General features: G+C 43.9%; 1 protein-coding gene and 1 pseudogene across 11 annotated transcripts in view; both read left to right on the top strand.

Annotated features, from left to right (window-relative positions):
• The first annotated feature begins 5,337 nt into the window (after nucleotides 1-5,337).
• LOC118285601 lies at nucleotides 5,338-5,456 on the top strand (annotated as a pseudogene).
• A 1,217-nt stretch (nucleotides 5,457-6,673) lies between these two features.
• The window catches only part of mef2d (myocyte enhancer factor 2d), a 95,037-nt gene continuing 83,070 nt past the window's right edge, over nucleotides 6,674-18,640 (top strand). For 4 of the 11 annotated variants that reach the window (XM_047334763.1, XM_047334758.1, XM_035607414.2 and 1 more), the window contains exon 1: nucleotides 6,674-6,943. The gene's annotated coding sequence lies outside the window, so the exon portion shown is untranslated. The remainder of the gene's footprint in view (nucleotides 6,944-18,640) is intronic. The other 7 variants (XM_047334755.1, XM_047334756.1, XM_047334760.1 and 4 more) reach the window with 5 other exon arrangements.

Below are 18,640 nucleotides of genomic sequence, written 5' to 3'. Positions count from 1 at the left end.
TAAAAAAATGTTACTGCCATTTTCCGCTGCAACAGAAAAGAGAGGGTGCAATTCCGCTGAAAAACAACAACAAAACCTCTCTTGCGGCAACCGCTTTTGTCGCCTATATCACGGGCCTCCCCTGCATCCGCGGAGAATTGAGCCTTAAAAAATCATGACCACCTGGACAAGTTAAGATGATACAACCTCCAGCATCATACAGAAATCCTGGACCTCACGAACACTGATATCAATCTTGTGGATGAAGAGAGAAAAATTTGAATAGTGGGGGAAACAGAAGAGATGTGGCTGAGAATTCTTTGTGTGCGCATTTCACACCCGCTGGTTCAAAAAGGACCTAATGAAAACAACAGCGAAAGCCTCCAAAATCCTTGCCTGGCGAGCAACAAACAAAAGGCACAGCGTTAACAGAAAAAGAAAGAAACAACGAGGAGGGGGGAGCAAAGATAGAGGGGAAAGGTGAAAAGTGTGACTGTCAAAAGATAAAGAAAGATAAGACAAGAAAGAGAGAGAGAGGAAACAAGATAAGAGGATGGGGAGTCAGACTGAGAGAAAGTCACAGAAAGGAGACCATTTTAATCTTAAATGAGTTCATGCTTTAAATGTGGCAGCTTGTTAGTTTTGCCGTGACAGGAGCAAGAATAATGCAAACGAATAAACAGTAACAGACACTAATGAGAACAAGATATTAACGATGTAGAGGGAACAAATTCCTGATGAATCTTCAAAAAGCACTGTGAGATCACTGCTAGAATCACCTTTATCCTCTCTCTGTCTCAGCTGATAGTTATCTGATCTCTTGTCATGATCTTCTTCACTAACATGGAATATCACCGGAATATCGTTATGCTGGAGTCTCCCCGGACTCCTCTGGGCTGTTCATGTCATTTTAATTTCATGGACGTCAATGTTGGTCCGTCAGTTTGGTCCAAACTGAAATATCTCAACAACCATTTAAACTGTAAACCGTGATTCCATTTCGAATCGATTCGATTGTAACATGTTGTACAAACTGGAAACGCCATTAACATCGGGAGTGTTTCCATGGACTTCAAGGGGGCCACAATCGTCTGTACATGGACAAATATAGAATTCAATGGGGCTGTCACAAAATTGCATCAGCTGTTCTTGGGGCCCCATGAAACTGCCTGCTTTGCCTACCCAGTTGCGCTGCCCCCGAAGCATGCAGGGGTGCTCCTGGCCTGTAATGATGTTTAGGTAAGTGGATGTCCACATGGGGTTTACCAGAGCAGCACACTCCCACCACTGGCTTGTCTTCTTCCCACAGTGTATGGTGGAAGGTGGACACGTACCTGCCCATTTATGTGACGTAGAGGAAGACGGGACCCGATGACCCTCTTCCATAGCTCACATGCTCGCTGCAGGTGCTTTAGATGGCCGAGAGGGATCAGCACAGGGCCTGGTCTGCGGCCACCGAGACCCATATGCAAGGTGTGTTTCACTGTGTGTGAATTCTTCCCATGATCATCATGAAAATATTCTGCATCTTGTGACACAGTAGCTCCTCTGTCGGTTCGGACAGCATAGAACAGCTTTGGTTGCCCTCGCACATCTATGAGCCTTGAGCGCCCAATACCCTGACACGCCGGTTTGTGGTCTCTCCGTCAGAGGTCCACTGTCGGAGTTCAATGACCTTTCTGTTGTGGAGACGCTCGATCCCTGTTTTCTAGATTTGGACTGTCAAAGTTAACACACCTTTTAAACACATTTCTCCCACATCCAACACACTGACTTTTCAGTGACTGTTCACATACTGTCTTTGTCAGAGCTTCACATGTGCCGTTTTAATGAGATAATTGACTTTATTCTCTTTATCTGTGATTGGGCGAAATGTTTTGGCTCATCTGTGCATACATCTCTCTCTCTCTCTCTCTCTCTCACACACACACACACACACACACCGTTGCATCAATTTGTCAATGTATAGAAAGCCAGGTACAATACAGCAAGATGCCCGACTGTTATATACATTACATCCATAGCATTACGTTTCCTAATGCTTTTTCTCCCTGTAAAATAAACCAACACACACACACACACAGATTTATTACATTTTGTAAGGACATTCATGGCCTCAGAGGATCAATAGTTGATGGATTGCCAGAAATGTGAAAAACAAATCTTTAGAATTTAATAAAATACAAGCACAGTTAAGCCGTAGAGTAAATAAAAAATAGATATATATGTGGAAGCTGGATAAAGCCGTTGCAGAATGAGTCTTTGCACTCATTCAAGTTAGAGGTCATTCTAATACAAACACTTAAATGTGATGTTTCGGTCAGAGGAGGTGGAGTCAGACGCACTAGTGCATCTTCGCAATGTCCAGATGAAAAAAAATACTAATCCAGCCGCTCCACATTCGCAGAGCTGCCGGTCCCAAATGGTGAGGTCACGGCCCTCGTGTGAACCGACAACACGGATTCCAGGGTCACGGCTTAAGTGTTAGATTTGGGTAAAATAAATGTACATGAAGGTCTTTGTGGTAGCAGAACGTAATAGCGGATGTGTGTTGTTGCAGTTTAGACCATTTTTGAAATGCAATACTGCATGATTATTAAAGTGCTCGAGGATTTCAGCTTATGGAATTTTGAATGTACAAATGTTCATCATGCAGCGGGAGTTATGAAGCCATTAGTTTGCCTGCATGCACATTAGTTTACACATATGGATGCACCAAAAAAAAGGCAGTTAAAATGGTTTACAAGTACAACTGAGTCTTGGATCATTGTAAGGAAGCAAAAACAAACACGTTCACTCCATAACTTCTGGACTCAAAGCCTGATATATCTGATTCCTCTGTGCTGTAGAGCTCTGTAACTCACTGTTAAACTTGGTGACATGCTACTTTGTTACTATGAATACAGTTTATTTTGACTCAACCCCTTGTGCACTGGAAATACTCAATTGGAGCAACACATGTAATCCCCACTTTTGGCCAATTTTCGTATTTCCATAACTTTTCATAAGAAAATGCATTTAAACGTACAGAGCCAAGATGGCGACAAATAAGGTTGTTTTTTTTGTGAGGAAAAAAAAGGTTTTGGAACCATGGATAATGTGCAAAGACTGAGTTGGCTGTTTATTTATGAAACAGTTAAATTAAAAAAACTTACTTACTTTTTTTTTGTGTTCCAGATGTTTTGTATGTTTAATACCAGAAGGTTTTATTTTTTGGTGAATGAAAGGTGTCTTGTATTCCCAGAAAGGGATGACCTAATGTATCGGCCAATTGAATGTGTCCTTCAGACTCTTGGTTTTACTTTACGTTTAAACAAAATAGCACAATGAAATATAAAATAAAAAATCATCAACACATTTTCTCAGCTGTACAGTGAGGTGACACTTCACTGTCTGCAAACTTTACCAGATGAGCTGCCGTTCACAGGGGAAAATTATTCTGCAGTTCTTCAACAGGGGGCGCCAAACAGTTACCATAGTAGTTTTTGATTGGGCTGAATGAAAAGTCCTGCACATTGACATTGTTTGAGCCGAAATATGAAATTAAAAAATATAAAACTAAACTATATATTAACTATAGCAGGACACAGGCTGCAGGTTGTTGTAGGTTCTTTATTACTCCAAACTCGATGGCACTCCCATGGCATTTCCCTGACCCCTAGGGCCAAGTGGCCGGCCACTGGACTACTCAGCTGTACACGCAGGGCGGCACGAGAGGAAATTAGTGGGACGTCCATTTGACTGCTGCAGTTCTCCCTCGAAAAAACCCCGTCGCATAAGCTTCTTACGTAAAGCAGAAAACAACAGTGTAATCTGTGTCTGTGCTGTTCTGTCTCTCAGTCTCTGTGTCTGAGCTGTTCTCACCACTACTACTGCACCACCAGTTTCTTTATCACACCCAGCTCCTCACAGCAGGAACTGTTCTCCGTGGCCTCTTCCTCCTCAGTAGGTCAGGTTCCTTATCTTATCATATCTTATCTTGGATCTGATTTCATGCAAACAAGGGGATTTGTTTTTGACTGTGCAGAGTCACAGAGTCCTGCGAGCCCCTTCCCGATGTCAGAAAAGTTGCACATCGTATCAGTGAAAATGTGGGAGCGGAGCCAGCTGTCCGCTACCTGCTGCGTGCTGCTGTTTGCACATGTTGTATTGTGTGACAGGGCAGCACACACTACGTGCCTGACGCATTCCCTGATGACCACACATCACAAGCAGGCCTGTGTCAGTGCACAAGCTAACACCAGATGCATGGATATGAGTGTGCACATGAGCTGATATTAAGACAAAGTTGTGTTTAGTGGAATATAAATTTAGGCCATTTTCTGATTTATACTCGTTAGTAACAACAATGACCACCAAGCTATTGTTGGATGTTTTAACTGTTCGTGTTTAAATGCTTTAAAAAGTGTAAAATCAAAGACAATACGAGAGATGTAACATCGTTGCAAGACATCTTTGGAATTTCAGGAGACGCGACAATGCACAAGCAGTGAACCAATGAACGAGCTCATCCTTACTGTGTTCTCAGTACCGTGTTTTCGGCCTCAGGTTGGATTGGGATTATCCTTCCTCTCGTCTTTTCATATCTTCTATTCCTTGACCTCAATGGGAAATGTCATGAGGTCAAGGAAAGGTGTAAATAGGACTTCGAGAATTCGACTCCACTTACACTGTACTACGTCATTATGGGACGGCGGATGTTATTGTATGCGTCTGCCGTTTTTCTGAAGATGGACTACAAAAACATCTCCTAGGTGACTTGGCCTTGTGCGTTCTTAGTGGGTTGATTCATGCTAAACATGCACAACACAGTGAAAAATATTTATTCATTACCAAGGTCGAAATTGAATTACTAACATTACATTTACAAGCTATGCGAAACTGAAAGGAAAAGGTTGTCACATTGAGAATGTTTGCTTGTACACAAATCATGATGACTTATGTACCTACAGGGTCATATTCATACTCTTCTTTTTCTAGTTCTACTATGGATTTAATCGTATGCATGGCGCATCACGTTAAATATCGCTGCCACAATGAATTGCCAGCAGCTATTTCTCCTTTCCTTTCTCATAGGAGTTGAAAAAGACCAGAATTATAAAGAATGTGCCAAACTCAGCAACTTCTTTCAAACAAGCTTGCGGCTTCGTGGAGGTGATCGATAATTTAATGTTAACTAAAGTAGGCTGGTCAGAGGTATAAACTCCCGGGCTGAACATGAATCCCACTCTTGCCCTGGTCATCATCATTTCATTTTTTATTCTGCTTTTATCATCTTAGCAAACTCTTGTATATTCTATAGTGAGTCTTCATCATGTTTTTTCCTCTTAGGTTTGATCCGAGGTAAAATTCTTGATTGCTTACGGCCATACCGCCTGGTTCACGCCCGATCTCGTTTGGTCTCGTAAGCTAAGATAGATTGGGCCTGGTTAGTACTTGGATGGGAGACCGCCGGGGAATACCTGGTGCTGTAAACTTGGGGGCGGCTGTGGCTTAGGACGTAGACCCGAAGGTTGGCGGTTCGATCCCACCTCCCGCCAGTACACATGCCGTTGTGTCCCTAACTTGCCTCTGACGGCTCTTCCGATAGTGCATGAATGAGTATGAATGTGACAGAAAAATGCGTGGTAAATAGCAGCGCTGTATGAATGTGTGTGAATGGGTGAATGTGACTTAGAAAAGCGCTATATAAATACAGTCCATTTACCATTGACCGGAAACAGCTCAAGTTGACCCTGCACATAACGAACGCTTTGGACAGGAAAACTGTCGTGAAAATAAAGTGAGCATGTGCAGCTGAGTCTAACTTTACAAGTTGACGGAAAGTAACTCTACTGTGAGTATTTCCATTTTATATGCCACTATATATATTTTTTTTACTGAACTACATTTGTCTGACAGCGGGAGTTATTGTTATAGGCCTGCCCATATACGAACATACTCCTAAAGTTTAAACTCTGCGATTTAGTGCTTTTGATTTTTATATTTTATATATGAATTTATATATGTGAATATATATATATATATTCACATTGAAATAATGCCAAGCCATTAGTAAAAACTGGAGATAATAATAATATTTAGGACAAACTTTGTGCCTCCGCTGCTTACCATGATGCTTCTCAAAAGCCCGAGCTCGTGTGAAAAGTGAATTTTGCAACATGTGCTGCTCTGACACGCCGACTCGCTCGGTCCGTCACTGCGACGTCACTCCTTCTCCCTCACTGTAAACATCGTGTTCCTCCGCCGACGGTAGACAAAGTAGTACCGGCGGGCGCTTGCACTTCATGCTGCTTTGACATGGAGTGAGAGAAAAAACCTGCGACGGTGACTATTACATATTCAATAACAAAATGTGAATAAAAAGAAAGAGTAATGTAAAGTAATGTTGTGGTGCTCATGCGTGTGTGTCCCGCTGGGAAATGTACAACTTCCATGTCGATATGGGATCTACTTTCTTTTAATTCTGATACATAAATGTCCCAAAAAATAATTCATATAAATGTTTTTTACAAAGCAATATTTGAGGTTATTTCCCACAGAAACAACAGACTCGCTTGATGTCAGAGACGCCGTGAAAGTGGACTCACCGCTGTCAAAACATGACAGGCGGAGGGATATAGAGTCTTAACACATGATGTCGCCGTCAGCCCTTCCTACCTCGCGGCTCACCTTCCGCCAACTCTGCGCCGACAATGCGATTGGTCTAAGCGGCGCGGAGCGCTCGCTTCCATTGGGCCTCACTCCTGTCAGTCGCGCCGCGGTGCCACTCAGGACAGATTAGGCTCCATTTGCCACAACTAAATAGTTACATTGTACATCAAGTAGCAAGGTTTTTGTCCTAATTGGCGCCTCACCGCGCGCGGCGGAGAGTAACTGTTTGCGAAAACCTCGTCAGTGCGATTTGAAGGCGGCAAAGTGCGACTTGATCGTGTCATCGAACAGATGTGGAGAAGCTGCTCGGGTAAGTGACTCTTCGGCGGCTTGTGTCCGTCGTTCTTTTTAGCCTCTTCCTGCGTCCGGGCAGCGCTGACAGCTGCGAGTCCACGCACCGTGGCGGCGTTTGCGTGTTCGCGCCGGAGTTGAGAACCGGCTGCGGGGACTCTCCGCCGGGGGCTGCGCTCGGTGCCGTGGAGGAGACCGTGATGCCAAGTAAAATCGCTGGAGCAGTCCGAGCTTTATTCCTCACTCACGGTCTTGTTCGCACGTTTCTCTCCCACGGTCCTTCCGTTAATAACGTGTCGCAGCGCTGTGCGTGATGCCGCTCCACCAGGAGATGTCAGGGGGCGATTAACGTCAAGTGTCAAGACAGTTTCTTTTATTTCTTTTTCACGCCATCTCCCCCCAAATTCTGCAAACGGATTTCATCCCAGCGAAACGGCACGTCGAGTTTATCTGCAACTTTTATCGCGTCATCAATCTCCTTTACGCGTTGACTGGCAGATTTACATGCAGCTGAAAGTGCAGAGAGGAGCGCGGAGTGATTGGAGAAATTGTTTATACACATTGTGTATGTGTGTGTGTGTGTGTGTTATGTGTGCGTGCGCGCGCGCGCGCTTTTCCTCATATCCTTTAAGCTGTTGTGTCGCCGAAATAATTGTATGTCTCTTTCATGAGCCCATTTCCGACAATTGTTCTCTCATCGCTGCGCGTAATTGCTTCTCTCCCGGGAGAGAGTGACATCAAACTTCTAATTTCCTCCTCAAACCCGGAAACCATTTTGCTCGTGGAAGCTGCTCTGTAATGATGATATCAATAAACCTCCTGTCAAGTCAGCTCTTATTTTTTAATTCTTATTTTTTTCCCTCCCAGTTCCTCCACATGCAGCTCCTGTTTTTTTTTTGTTTTTTTTTGGCAGTGCGACTGGGATTAGAGGGGCAGCAAGACAATGAGAATGTGTCTCTGGAGAGAAGTCTCACATGTCAGGAGGCAGCAGGAGGAACTGTTATCTATTACATCATTATCTAGTGCAGCAGAGGGATGTGCTGCGACATTGGGCAGACGAGTGCTTCGGCAGCGCCTGCAGGTATAAAGTCCAGGTTTGCCAAAAAGATGTCACCGGATCTCGTGGGAGATGGGGTGCTGAACAGAGCAGACGGGGCCGAGCAGATTAGTGGTTCTTCGTGGGTGTTTGGCAGTGGGACAGGTTCGCCTGAGAGGGTCAGGGTAACCACAGATGAGTGTTTGTCCAGGTAAGGAGGGTAATGCAGAGATGTGGCAGATAAGTGGCTGATGGACAGGATGGCAGGATGATTGTGTGATCCAGGACGAGGTCTCAGATTTTTAGCAGAAATGTTCCTGAATCCCTCATATCAGAGTGCCACAATGTATCCATGAAAGATTAGTGATCACAATCCAAGATCAGATGATAAACCTGTGTCATCGCGGCTTGCTTAGCAAAGGGAAGAGTTCAAGCTCAGACTTCACATCAGGACTTTGAGAGTCAGAACTTCCATCCAGAGAACTCTTCAAACTCATACCCGAATGTTCAGTCTGCAAATTCACACTTTAGGTTGTGTGGCGACATAATTCAATGTGGGTGAAGTTACATCGAATGACGGTATTCGGGGGTTTGCAACGTCTCTGTTGGAAGTTCATAATCTTGAAATAAATTGAACAAAGCTTTAAGACCATGAACCTTTTCCCTTCCGTTCATCTCATGAAATACTAGAGCGATGGAAGACAGGGTGTTTATCACATAAATCTCTCCTTTTTACATCACACTCATTCTTCACACTCTCCCTTCCCTCCTGTACTCGCATAGCAACACAATCCATAAATTTAAAAGAATGTTGTAACTGGACTTGTTCAGTAAAAAAAGTGGCTTTAAGTGCCAGAAATCTCATGGGCTCAGCTCCAGCTATGGGCTTTTGTGTCTTTGCCAAGCGTGACTGCAGGCCAAGCTGAGTAAAGCACCATGCCAGGACCAAACTTTACATGTCCGTTATCATTTTCAAGTGAAAATCATCTTGGACGTCATCCTGCAGAGGAGCATCCGTCCGAGAGTCAGAGCATGGAGGTTTGTGGAGAAACGGGACCGGGTTTTGGTTTCTCCACACGCTGAAGCTCAGCCATGTGCTGCGTCCTGTGCTCTGCTGGCTTCAGTCAAACATCCCCCCTTTCCCTCCGCCTCCTCTCCCTCACTTCTGCTAATTCATTTGAGGAAGTACAATCGTTCCCTCCTGCTGCAGCTTCCTGCTGAACTGCAAACACAAGCCGTGGTGCTCTCCAGACATTACAGAGAGCGTCAGTGTCTGTCGGAGGCGTGATGAAGTGGCAGAGAGCGCCAGAGTGCACAAAGAGTATGTAGTTTCTTGTGTGTGACAGCGTGTACAGTGTGTACCTGTGTGTACAGGTTCAGTGTGTGGTTGTTTCTTTTTAGTATTTGTGCGTGAATGTACAACAGCTTATTTTCATGATCGATTCGCCTCCTGATCGACTGATCATTTCTCTGCTCACACTGATTGCCTCAAGTGTCTTTAATTGACTTTTATATGTGACAGAGAAAAACTTAAATTCCTCTCACCGGAGAAGCTGGAACCAGAGAGTGTTCGACAGCTTATTTGACTTCAACAAGTCAATCACATGTCAAAACTTTTGCTGGTTGATTTTCATTCAATTGATCATCTTTAAATCTAATCGCTCACACACTTACATTTTTTTACATGTAATAGATTGTTATAAGCATTTACTTTTGGGACAATCATTTTTTTTAACGAGTCTTTATTTTATCAGAAAAGGAGGGGGGACTCCTCGGTCTCACCATTGTCTTCGTCAGAGGCTGCTCTCGAGCTCTTGATTCCACCACATCAACTTCTTCTTCTTCAGCTGTCAGTAACTTCCAGATGTTCAAATTTTCCATTTCCTCTCCCACGTTGAATGCAAATATAAAAAAAAGCCAATCAGGACAACATGGACAGGAAGTCCGTAAGAGGCCCCTGGGGGAAAAAAAGTAATGTGATGTGATTGAAAGCTCCAGTACAGCTACTAAAGGAACTTCCCCTGTTGTATCGTATTCAGGAAGTTGTTTCCATTTTAGGTGTTTAAGTTAATTTCATTCCCGTCTTTTATTCAAAATATCAAAATAGTGTAAATACAACAGAAAAAAGGTGATCAAAGGTAAATGATCATAAGCTCCTCTGAGTTTATGTTTTTTAGCAGGATTACGCAAAAACTACGGAACGGATTTCCACGAAACTTGGCGGAAGGATGAAAAAATCATGGATCATGATGGAAAAAATCGGCGTATTAGTGTACTGATATAGACAGATGGATGTACTTTATTGATCCCAAAATGGGAAATATTTAGTAGTGTGTGGATCCAAATAAAAATTGTTTTATTTGAATGTTGTTTCATAAGGAGACTGTTGGGCGTTGGCGGAGGTTTGAGCTCTACTGAGTGGTTAAGTTGTTCTTCAAGCAAAAGTTTAAAACAATCAGTTACTCAAATGTTTGGTTTTTGACTCATGACAATGACAATTATAATTTCTGAGTCTGAGATTTGATTAAACGGTATTAGGTCCCAGCCCTGCACGCTGGCGGTGTTATAATGAATTGACACTCAAGTAGTGATGGTCTGTGGAGCGCTGAGTAAGGTCCCAACTAAACCTTTCATAATGCTAAAGAGCGTAAGGAGCAGTGGCGTATGAATTCCCTGACAGTTTCCAGAGCTCTCCATTAGTCAGGAGCCTTCCGCACTTCCACAGTGGAAACCCAGGACTTTGGCTTACTTTGTAATTCTAACGGGTCTAATTTTCACTAATCAATGTGTTTGTCGGCCAGGCTGAGTATTGACGGGCTTTAATCACAGATGAGGCCCATGCTGCATTAATGAGTGAGAGCAGAAAATGACATCAATTTGTTTTATATTCCGCCACCAAAGGGGAAAAAAGCTGCTGGTGCTGAACAGAACCGAGCTGTGCCACTGTAGCTGTGCCACTGTAGCTGTGCCACTGTAGCCGCCTCATTGTGGAGGGCAAGTCTCCTGCCAACTCGTTGATATGGTTGTTTTAACCTTTACGATGTGTTTGCCGTGTGCTCGCCTTAAGCTGACCCATGCTCTCGTCCGGTGATGGCGATGAGAAAAACCGGGCGAGCCCATTTGGACAAGCCTGCCCCCCTTCACTGCCATCGAACTGAAAGCTTCACATCACTCCTTTTGAAACGGACGCATCATTTCAGCAGAAAGGAGCAATTGCTACCTGCTCCGGTCATGTTGCTTTCACGGCCTCTTTGTGCGGCGATTCCACGGCAGATTTTGTCCACGGCTGTTCCCACACTGAGCGAGGAGAACAGGAAGAACTCAGCTACACAGCAGGCCTCTGCCTTCTGCCATTATGGCGATGATTCAATCATGGCAGGGCAGCGCTTTGCCCCTGCACATTGAAAGAGGGAAAGAAATGTCCTACCTCCCTCTCTGTTAATGGAACTTAAAGGGTTTTTTTTGCAAAGAAGAGACCAGCAGCCACTTAATGTGGGAAGTGGCAGCAGCGAGCCTCACCTCACAATCCACTCTCCAACCTGCTGCGATTTCAAAATGGCCTCCCTCCTGTGCCTGCAGCCAGAGAAGTACCACACAGGGTGGAGTAACCAGACAACCCTGTTTGTTTTCTTTGCCCTGAACTGGAGAGGCAAAGATCAATGTCCGTTAGTTTTAGATTTGATTCATTTTCACTTCCACATGCTAAAAGCAAAGTAGAAGCAAAGGCTACTAACTGTACAGATCACAGGTTTAAAGAGCTCTGCTGTCAATTCTACTAAGAGAGCAACAGAAAATTACTTTGCAGCAGTTTTATCCTCATTAATCATTTGACACAAAAAAATACTCTTGGGAAAACCGCCTGTTAATGAAGGCCACAAGATGTGGGTGAAAGCACTGGGAAAAAACAAGTAAGCCGGCAGTGTGAGAGGAATGTTTTATCAAAACTACAATTTCTAAGGAAGTTCATTTCACTAGTAGTTTGGATAATGGCTCTTTATCAAATAAGGGTAGCAAAGATTTGCAGCTTCCAGCCTCTGAACTTGCTGCTCTTTTGTCTTTCTTATCATCGTAAACTGAATCCCTTTGGATTTCTGGAGCCAGTCCCAGCGGAAATTTCGGCGAGAGGCGGGGTTCACCCTGGACAGGTTGCTAGCTCATCACAGGGACGTACAGAGTCACACAACCATTCAATCTCACATTCACACCTATCATCAATTTGGAGTCTCTGATTAGCCTAATCTGCATCTGTTTGAGCTGTGAGATGAAAGACGGAGAGAACTGCACACAGAAAGAACCTTCTTGCTGTTAGAGGACAGTGCTAACCACTGCACCCCCGCGCCGCTCGTCCATGAATTATTCCCTGCAAAATTGGTGAATATGTTAAAAAACTTTTTATCTCAAACTTAAAAATGTGAAAAAAATTTCCTGGATCTGCCCAACATTTATTGGATTCTTTCCTGGTCCATGTCCCATCCTTCCACAAAAATTTTGAGGAAAGCTGTACTTTTTGCTTAATGCTGCTGACAAGCAAACAAACACACAACACAACGTCCTTGGCGGGGGTAAAAATGTCAAAATGCCCAGACCAACATGGTTGGTGTGAAGTCGAAACCATGAGGTATTTGCCAACATGGCATCCCTGCTACGACCCCTCGGAGCTGGAATGAAGAAACAGGATCCAGAGAGGTCATGGCTGAAAGGCAACAAACCGCCTTGCGTTCACGGGACTAATCCCTGTCCTCCAGCAAGCTCTTAATTGAGCTGCTCATCAGCAGCTAATCTACGGGTTACACATCAATTAAGGTAATGGGCAGATCGAGGGAGGAGGAGGAGGGGCATGCTCTTCAGACCAGGGACCAGGGAGGTGATGCAGGCCCATTCTGAGGAGGAGGAGGAGGGGCATGCTCTTCAGACCAGGGACCAGGGAGGTGATGCAGGCCCATTCTGAGGAGGAGGAGGAGGGGCATGCTCTTCAGACCAGGGAGCAGGGAGGTGATGCAGGACCATTCTGAGGAGGAGGAGGAGGAGGAGTGAAGTGTGTGTGATGTTGGAGCCGTGGAGTGGGAGCAGTGCTGATCACGGCGGAGCAGGACGGAGGCTACTTCAAACAGCCTGTTGTTGGTTTAGCTGTGTTGTTTTTGGACCGGCTGCAGCCTGGGTGAGCTCCTCAGCTGCTGCTGGACACTCACCAGGATCACTACCTGATTTCATTCTTTTTTTCCCCCTTTCTCTGTTATGCAGTGAAAAAAAATCTGATCTTCAGTCGACGTTGAACCTTTGCAGGGATCATCAGTTGCCATGTCTCCATTTTGTTGTTTAGGCATCAGAGAAATGTACAAAGCATTGCGTTCTTATTTTTCCCCCATGCAAATAAATCAGTTTCTTTAATCTCCGTCACCAAGCACTTAACTGATCACGCCTTCGAATAAGTGAACAATTGCTTAGTTACTAAAACTGCAGAAAATGTTCTGAGCTCAACGTGACTTCTTCAAATAGCTAGTCTTGTCCAATTTGTTGAATGAAGAGTGATATGAAACAGAGAAATGCCGCTGAACGTTTGGCATTTAAAAAAAATCTGAATCCATTGAAGATGTTTTTGTTTTTTAAAACTTGTTTGATCCTGCTGCATTTCAATGAGATTATGAACATGATTATTTACCAATATTTTCAGATGTCATTTAACAATTGTCATATAAACATCTCATAATACTTTCTGAGGATTTTTACTTGTTAATTTTCTCTTGAAATCTTACTCAGTTCTAAACACATTAGGTCAGGAAGCTTCTGTTTATTTTTTTCAACGGGAAACTTTGTTTTGAAGGAATATATGATGCGCTCTGTGTTTCTGGATTGTTGGTGTGTGTGTGTGTGTGTGTGTGTGTGCGTGGGTGGTTTGCGGTTGTTGAGACGAAGGGAAAACTAAAATCCTCAAACGAAATTGCGTCGCTGCTGCCCACACTGTTTGATTGACAGGTGATCTGGAGCAGTGCAGTCACAGCAGTGAGCGCTGAGCCACACAGACTGAGACCAAATTAAAACGCGGTCTTGTAGATTACCACTTGAAATTTCATTTTTCATCATATCATATCTGTTTTTTGTTTTTTTTGCTCTGAGCATTTGCAGAAGTGGATAATTGAGTCTTAAAAGCCTTTCCTGCAAACAAATCACACTTGTCTGTGAGGAGGGGTGCGTTTAAGGAAGTCATCTTTCCTCCGAGAGCGTTGCCGTGTTGGTTTATTTAACCAGCGCTTGGTGAGGGTTGGGAATGGAATCGTCAGACGGCCCCTGGAACTTTTTTGTTGTGATGACAGAAACCACCATTCGATAACATTACTTCATAATTATTTCATATCGTCATTAGAGAAACTCATTAGGGTTTTGATGCTGCAACACATTGCAATTAGTCTTTCTGCTCATTTTTATTATTCAGAGATGCTGTTGTATCTGCATCTAAGGGGTCAATTAAATGTCAAACATGTCCGCATGTACCCGTTTGGAAATCTTCTGCCATGTTAAATTCATCATTCAGTTATTACCAAACATAGAGGATTCAATCTATACATACAAACATCTTGTCTTTCACATCAGCAGTCATTTCTTTCGGCTCGACATCCCATCGTTCAAAGAAGAGCCATGTTTCACTTACAAAAAAGACTTTTAATTTATATGGAGTTTGTTGGGGGGAGGAATGTGTATGCCAATTTCCGTGGTTGTTTTTTTCCAAAACTGATCACAAAGAAAGAAATATCCAGGTTATAGTTGAGCTTTGAAACTTTAAAGGGCTTGAGGTGGCTACACTTGTACTGTCTCCATTCAAATACAAACTGCATTAATCAACACATAATTCTTGAAATAAGATATGATATTTAGGGCTGAGTAAAGTAAATGCATGTTGATCGTCATGTAATCGACGTCCAAATAAGTATTCAAATACTAATATTATAATTATAATGTAAAAATATACATGCTAATATTTTTTGGGATGAAATCCCAAAATCCATTGAAGAACAAAATATCAATACGATGTTATTAATAACTAATCAACATTCGAGCACTGTCAGACAGGGGCATTTTTAATTTCATTGATAGTCTTGTGCTTCTCAGAAACATTAGGAAGTTGTGTTGCTGTGAAAACAACCTGACACATTTTGGCACGGGACGCTGGAAGCGAAAGTCGGATCCCGTTTGTAGGAGTTTGCTCTGACCGTTGAATGTCAGCACAGGCCTAAATTATGACCAACCTTCTGTGGTCGACCACAGACTTTTCCATTCATCTTCCAGAAAAAAATGAGAGCAGCAGAGAATTCCTCTGCTCTGTCCTCAGACGGTGGATCCTGGAGAAGTAGGGCAGCAGAGTGGCCTGGACTTTAAAGAGAATGTCTTGTCATACGAAAGGTCACAGGATGAGTGCAGCCGAATGTTGCGCCAAAGTGCCCTTGAGCTTGATGCTGAAGTCTTACCTGCTCACTCCAGCTGAAAAAAAGACACCCCTCAGATATTTACGTAATTATGGAATAATTTCCGTTTGGCCACACGGCTCACCAGAGCTGTTCACTGTGATCATTCTGTGATCACACAGTTACATAAAAGTCAAACAGAATGAGAAAAAAAAAGACAGAGTGGTAAATCCCTACTCGGTCGTTGATTTTTGCTAAAAATATCTTACCCAGCGCACTAAATTTATCCGATCCGCCTCGGAAGAAATTGCTGAAAATAACCGGCTTTGGAGCCAAAGTGGAAATCTGGGCTGACCTCGTTTTTTGCCATGAGGTGGAAATGGATGAGCAAATGAAAAGAGTGAATGCACATAACATTTATTTTGATCAGGGATTATGGAATCTATAGGGATCCGGCTCTATTATAACATTTCATCTCCGGTTGGTTGTGTTTGCTGTTTTGTCATCTCTCTCTCTCTCCTCCCTTTAGCTTGCAGCACTTTATCCAGATTAAGTTGTATTTTCCTTCTTTAATAAACTCTTTACCAACCAAAGAGGTCATCCGATGCAAAGCTAGCTAAATTGACATTGTACCGAGTGTGTGGTGGGATCAGAGGCCAGTGGTCCTGGATCAAGACACAACCTATGGCCTCTATGTAGGTTAAATGCAACTTAAACCCGACACAATTTGTAGGATTAACCTTGAATAACAGGAGCTTTGAGTGGTGAGTCGCAGCGCTGCACAAAAAACAGGCCCGGTGTGACCTTGAATGGGCTGTGGTGTCAAAATCCACTTACATTCAATTTGAATCCATTTAGTTCAGCTTCTGGTAACCTTCAGCTTTATAGCCCTTTTATTTAAAATTCCATTAAGTTCTCGGTGGACTTGGAGCTTTTAAAAGAGAGCGAGAAGAAAAAAAAGCGATATAACTAAATGAGCAGCACTGCAAGTAAAAGCAGAAATGGTCAGAGAAGCATCCCGAATATTTCTCTAATAGAAATACCATTTCTGCTCCCATTATACTATTCATTCATCGTAACATATGCTGCACCGATTCGTACGCTAAGAAATCATATGCTGCATGTGCAAATACACATTGGTTTGAAATCTGCATCACAACCTCCTGATTTACTTCAGGAAGCCTTTAACTCTCCCTCTTCAATACGAAAGGTCAAGGTCATCTGGGCTCAGCTACAGTAACCTTGAAGGTCGGGGGTTTAGCGTCTTGCTTGAGGGCAACGGACGACTGATGCTTCAATGAATTTTTTTTACATACAAAGTCAATTCAAAGGCGCCGCATGACACGGGTGACACAAAATACACGTCTACTTGTGCTGGGCGACGCAAATAACGCTTGAAATATTTGAAGTCAAGCAAAATATTTGCGTGACGCGATGAAGCCAATTAACGCCGACATCCTGGAGGATAAAGTCATTGTCGCTCTTTGTGTGGGCAGCCCGAGCTTTTTGGCACAAGTTGCTATTTGTAACGACACAGGGCGAAGACGGGTCGTGGCCGAGGAAGTTGGACACTAGCCCCAGTTAACACAACCGGTTTGTGTATCAGCATTCTTTGTCCAGAAGAGGTTTGTTGGAGAAAGTGGAAGGAAGTACCAGCGGATATTCGCGGGTTGTGATTATTAACGCGAATAAGCACAAATGATCCTGCTGCCAAGCCCGTGTGAGTAATGTCGCGCGAATATTCGCTTCGTGTTTGCTGTGAACACAGCATTACGGTTAAAGATGTTTAACCCGCTGCTCATGTTCGATAGAAACACAAGCCTTTTTTATCATTGCATCACTTGCACAGTATGTGAAACCTACAGTATTTCATAACACAGTTGCACTCGAAGGTGACGTCCATTGCCAGAGATCCAGTAAGAGAACCCCGGGGATTATTGAGAATCAGAATCACAACGGGCAGCAATCGGCAGCATTATATTCAGCCCGGATTAAGCCGCCTCTGTCCAGTGAGTCAAGCCGCAGTCTCCACCGTGCACACTGAGGGTTCACTGGAGGAGCTAAGAGAACGATTTAATGCTTCGTAAAAGATCACGGAGGAAGAAGTGAGCAGAAAAAAAGGAGATGCTGGGATGAGGGTCAGGCAGTGCTGAACACCTACAAGGCAGGAGGAAGCTGCGAGAGAAAAGAGATGCAGGAGAGAAGAAGTGTTGCTACCTCAGATGCATCCTCCAGAATTGAAAAAACCTGGAAATGTTTCATAATCAAAGCTCTTCTCCAGAGTCTGAACTCGAACAGTAGCACGTACCTTGCCAGATATTGTTTTGTTGGTGGGACTAAAATTCAACTAATTAATTCAACTTTAATTAATTCAAATTAATTTTATTTTTTATTTTTTTTTGACCCCAGTGATGCTGAGAAATTGGATTGGCACATACGAGAAATCAAACACGTCATGTCATTGTCTGTAGCCTCAAGTCCAATACATTTTAATAAGTGACTCAACACCTTTTTTCTATCCACGATTTGTCTGAATCGGGGCGTGTCTCCACGAATACCAGACAAACTTTTTTTGGCCTCCGTTCCTGGTGTGTTTGCTCTTTTTCTTCTGTGCCAAAGTGTATGACGATCATCAGATGAATGACGTGAGATTAACTCGGCCTCCGCGGTGCTTTTTGAGCCTTCCGTTAAGTCTCATCGAGGCTTCGAACTCTGCCACAGGTCCACGTGGTCCAGGTCTGACCTGAGGACAGAAGACGCCATGAATCCAGTCAATGACACGGAGGAGGAAAAATGAGATCTCTGTGAATTTGAGGGACGAGGGGGGGTGTTAAGAATTGTGAGACTTTCAGCTGCGGCCCAAGTGCCGTGCCACCATACTGACGGGGTTACAATGCCGTGAGAGCAGGGGCTGCTGGCCAGTTCTCCAGCACAGCTGAAATAGCAAGCAGCAAGAGTCAGGAGCTGAAACACTACACCCAAGCTTCTCACACTCCTCCCCTCCCCTCTCTCGCCTTCTCACTTCTCTCTCTCCCTCACCCTGCCTCCCTTTGATCTGAGGACATGGCGTCTTCTTGCTCATCGTCATCATCAAGCCTTCATCCATCCCCTTGCTCCCTCTGGCCCTGTCTCCCGTCGAATTCCTCCCACACCTCTCTTCCCCCTCCAGCAGAGCGAAGCGCGGTGGAGAGGTTACAGCTTCATTTGAATATTTGAATGTATATCACCCTCCTCCTCGCTGGGGCGTGGCGCCGTTTTACGGTTGCACAGCTGTGGCGGCGTT

This window comes from Scophthalmus maximus, chromosome 10 (genome assembly GCF_022379125.1).
Source record: "Scophthalmus maximus strain ysfricsl-2021 chromosome 10, ASM2237912v1, whole genome shotgun sequence".
Classification (NCBI taxonomy): domain Eukaryota; kingdom Metazoa; phylum Chordata; class Actinopteri; order Pleuronectiformes; family Scophthalmidae; genus Scophthalmus; species Scophthalmus maximus.
The sequence above is the reverse complement of the archived record's forward strand: the minus strand, read 5'-3'. Positions and strand labels throughout refer to the sequence as shown.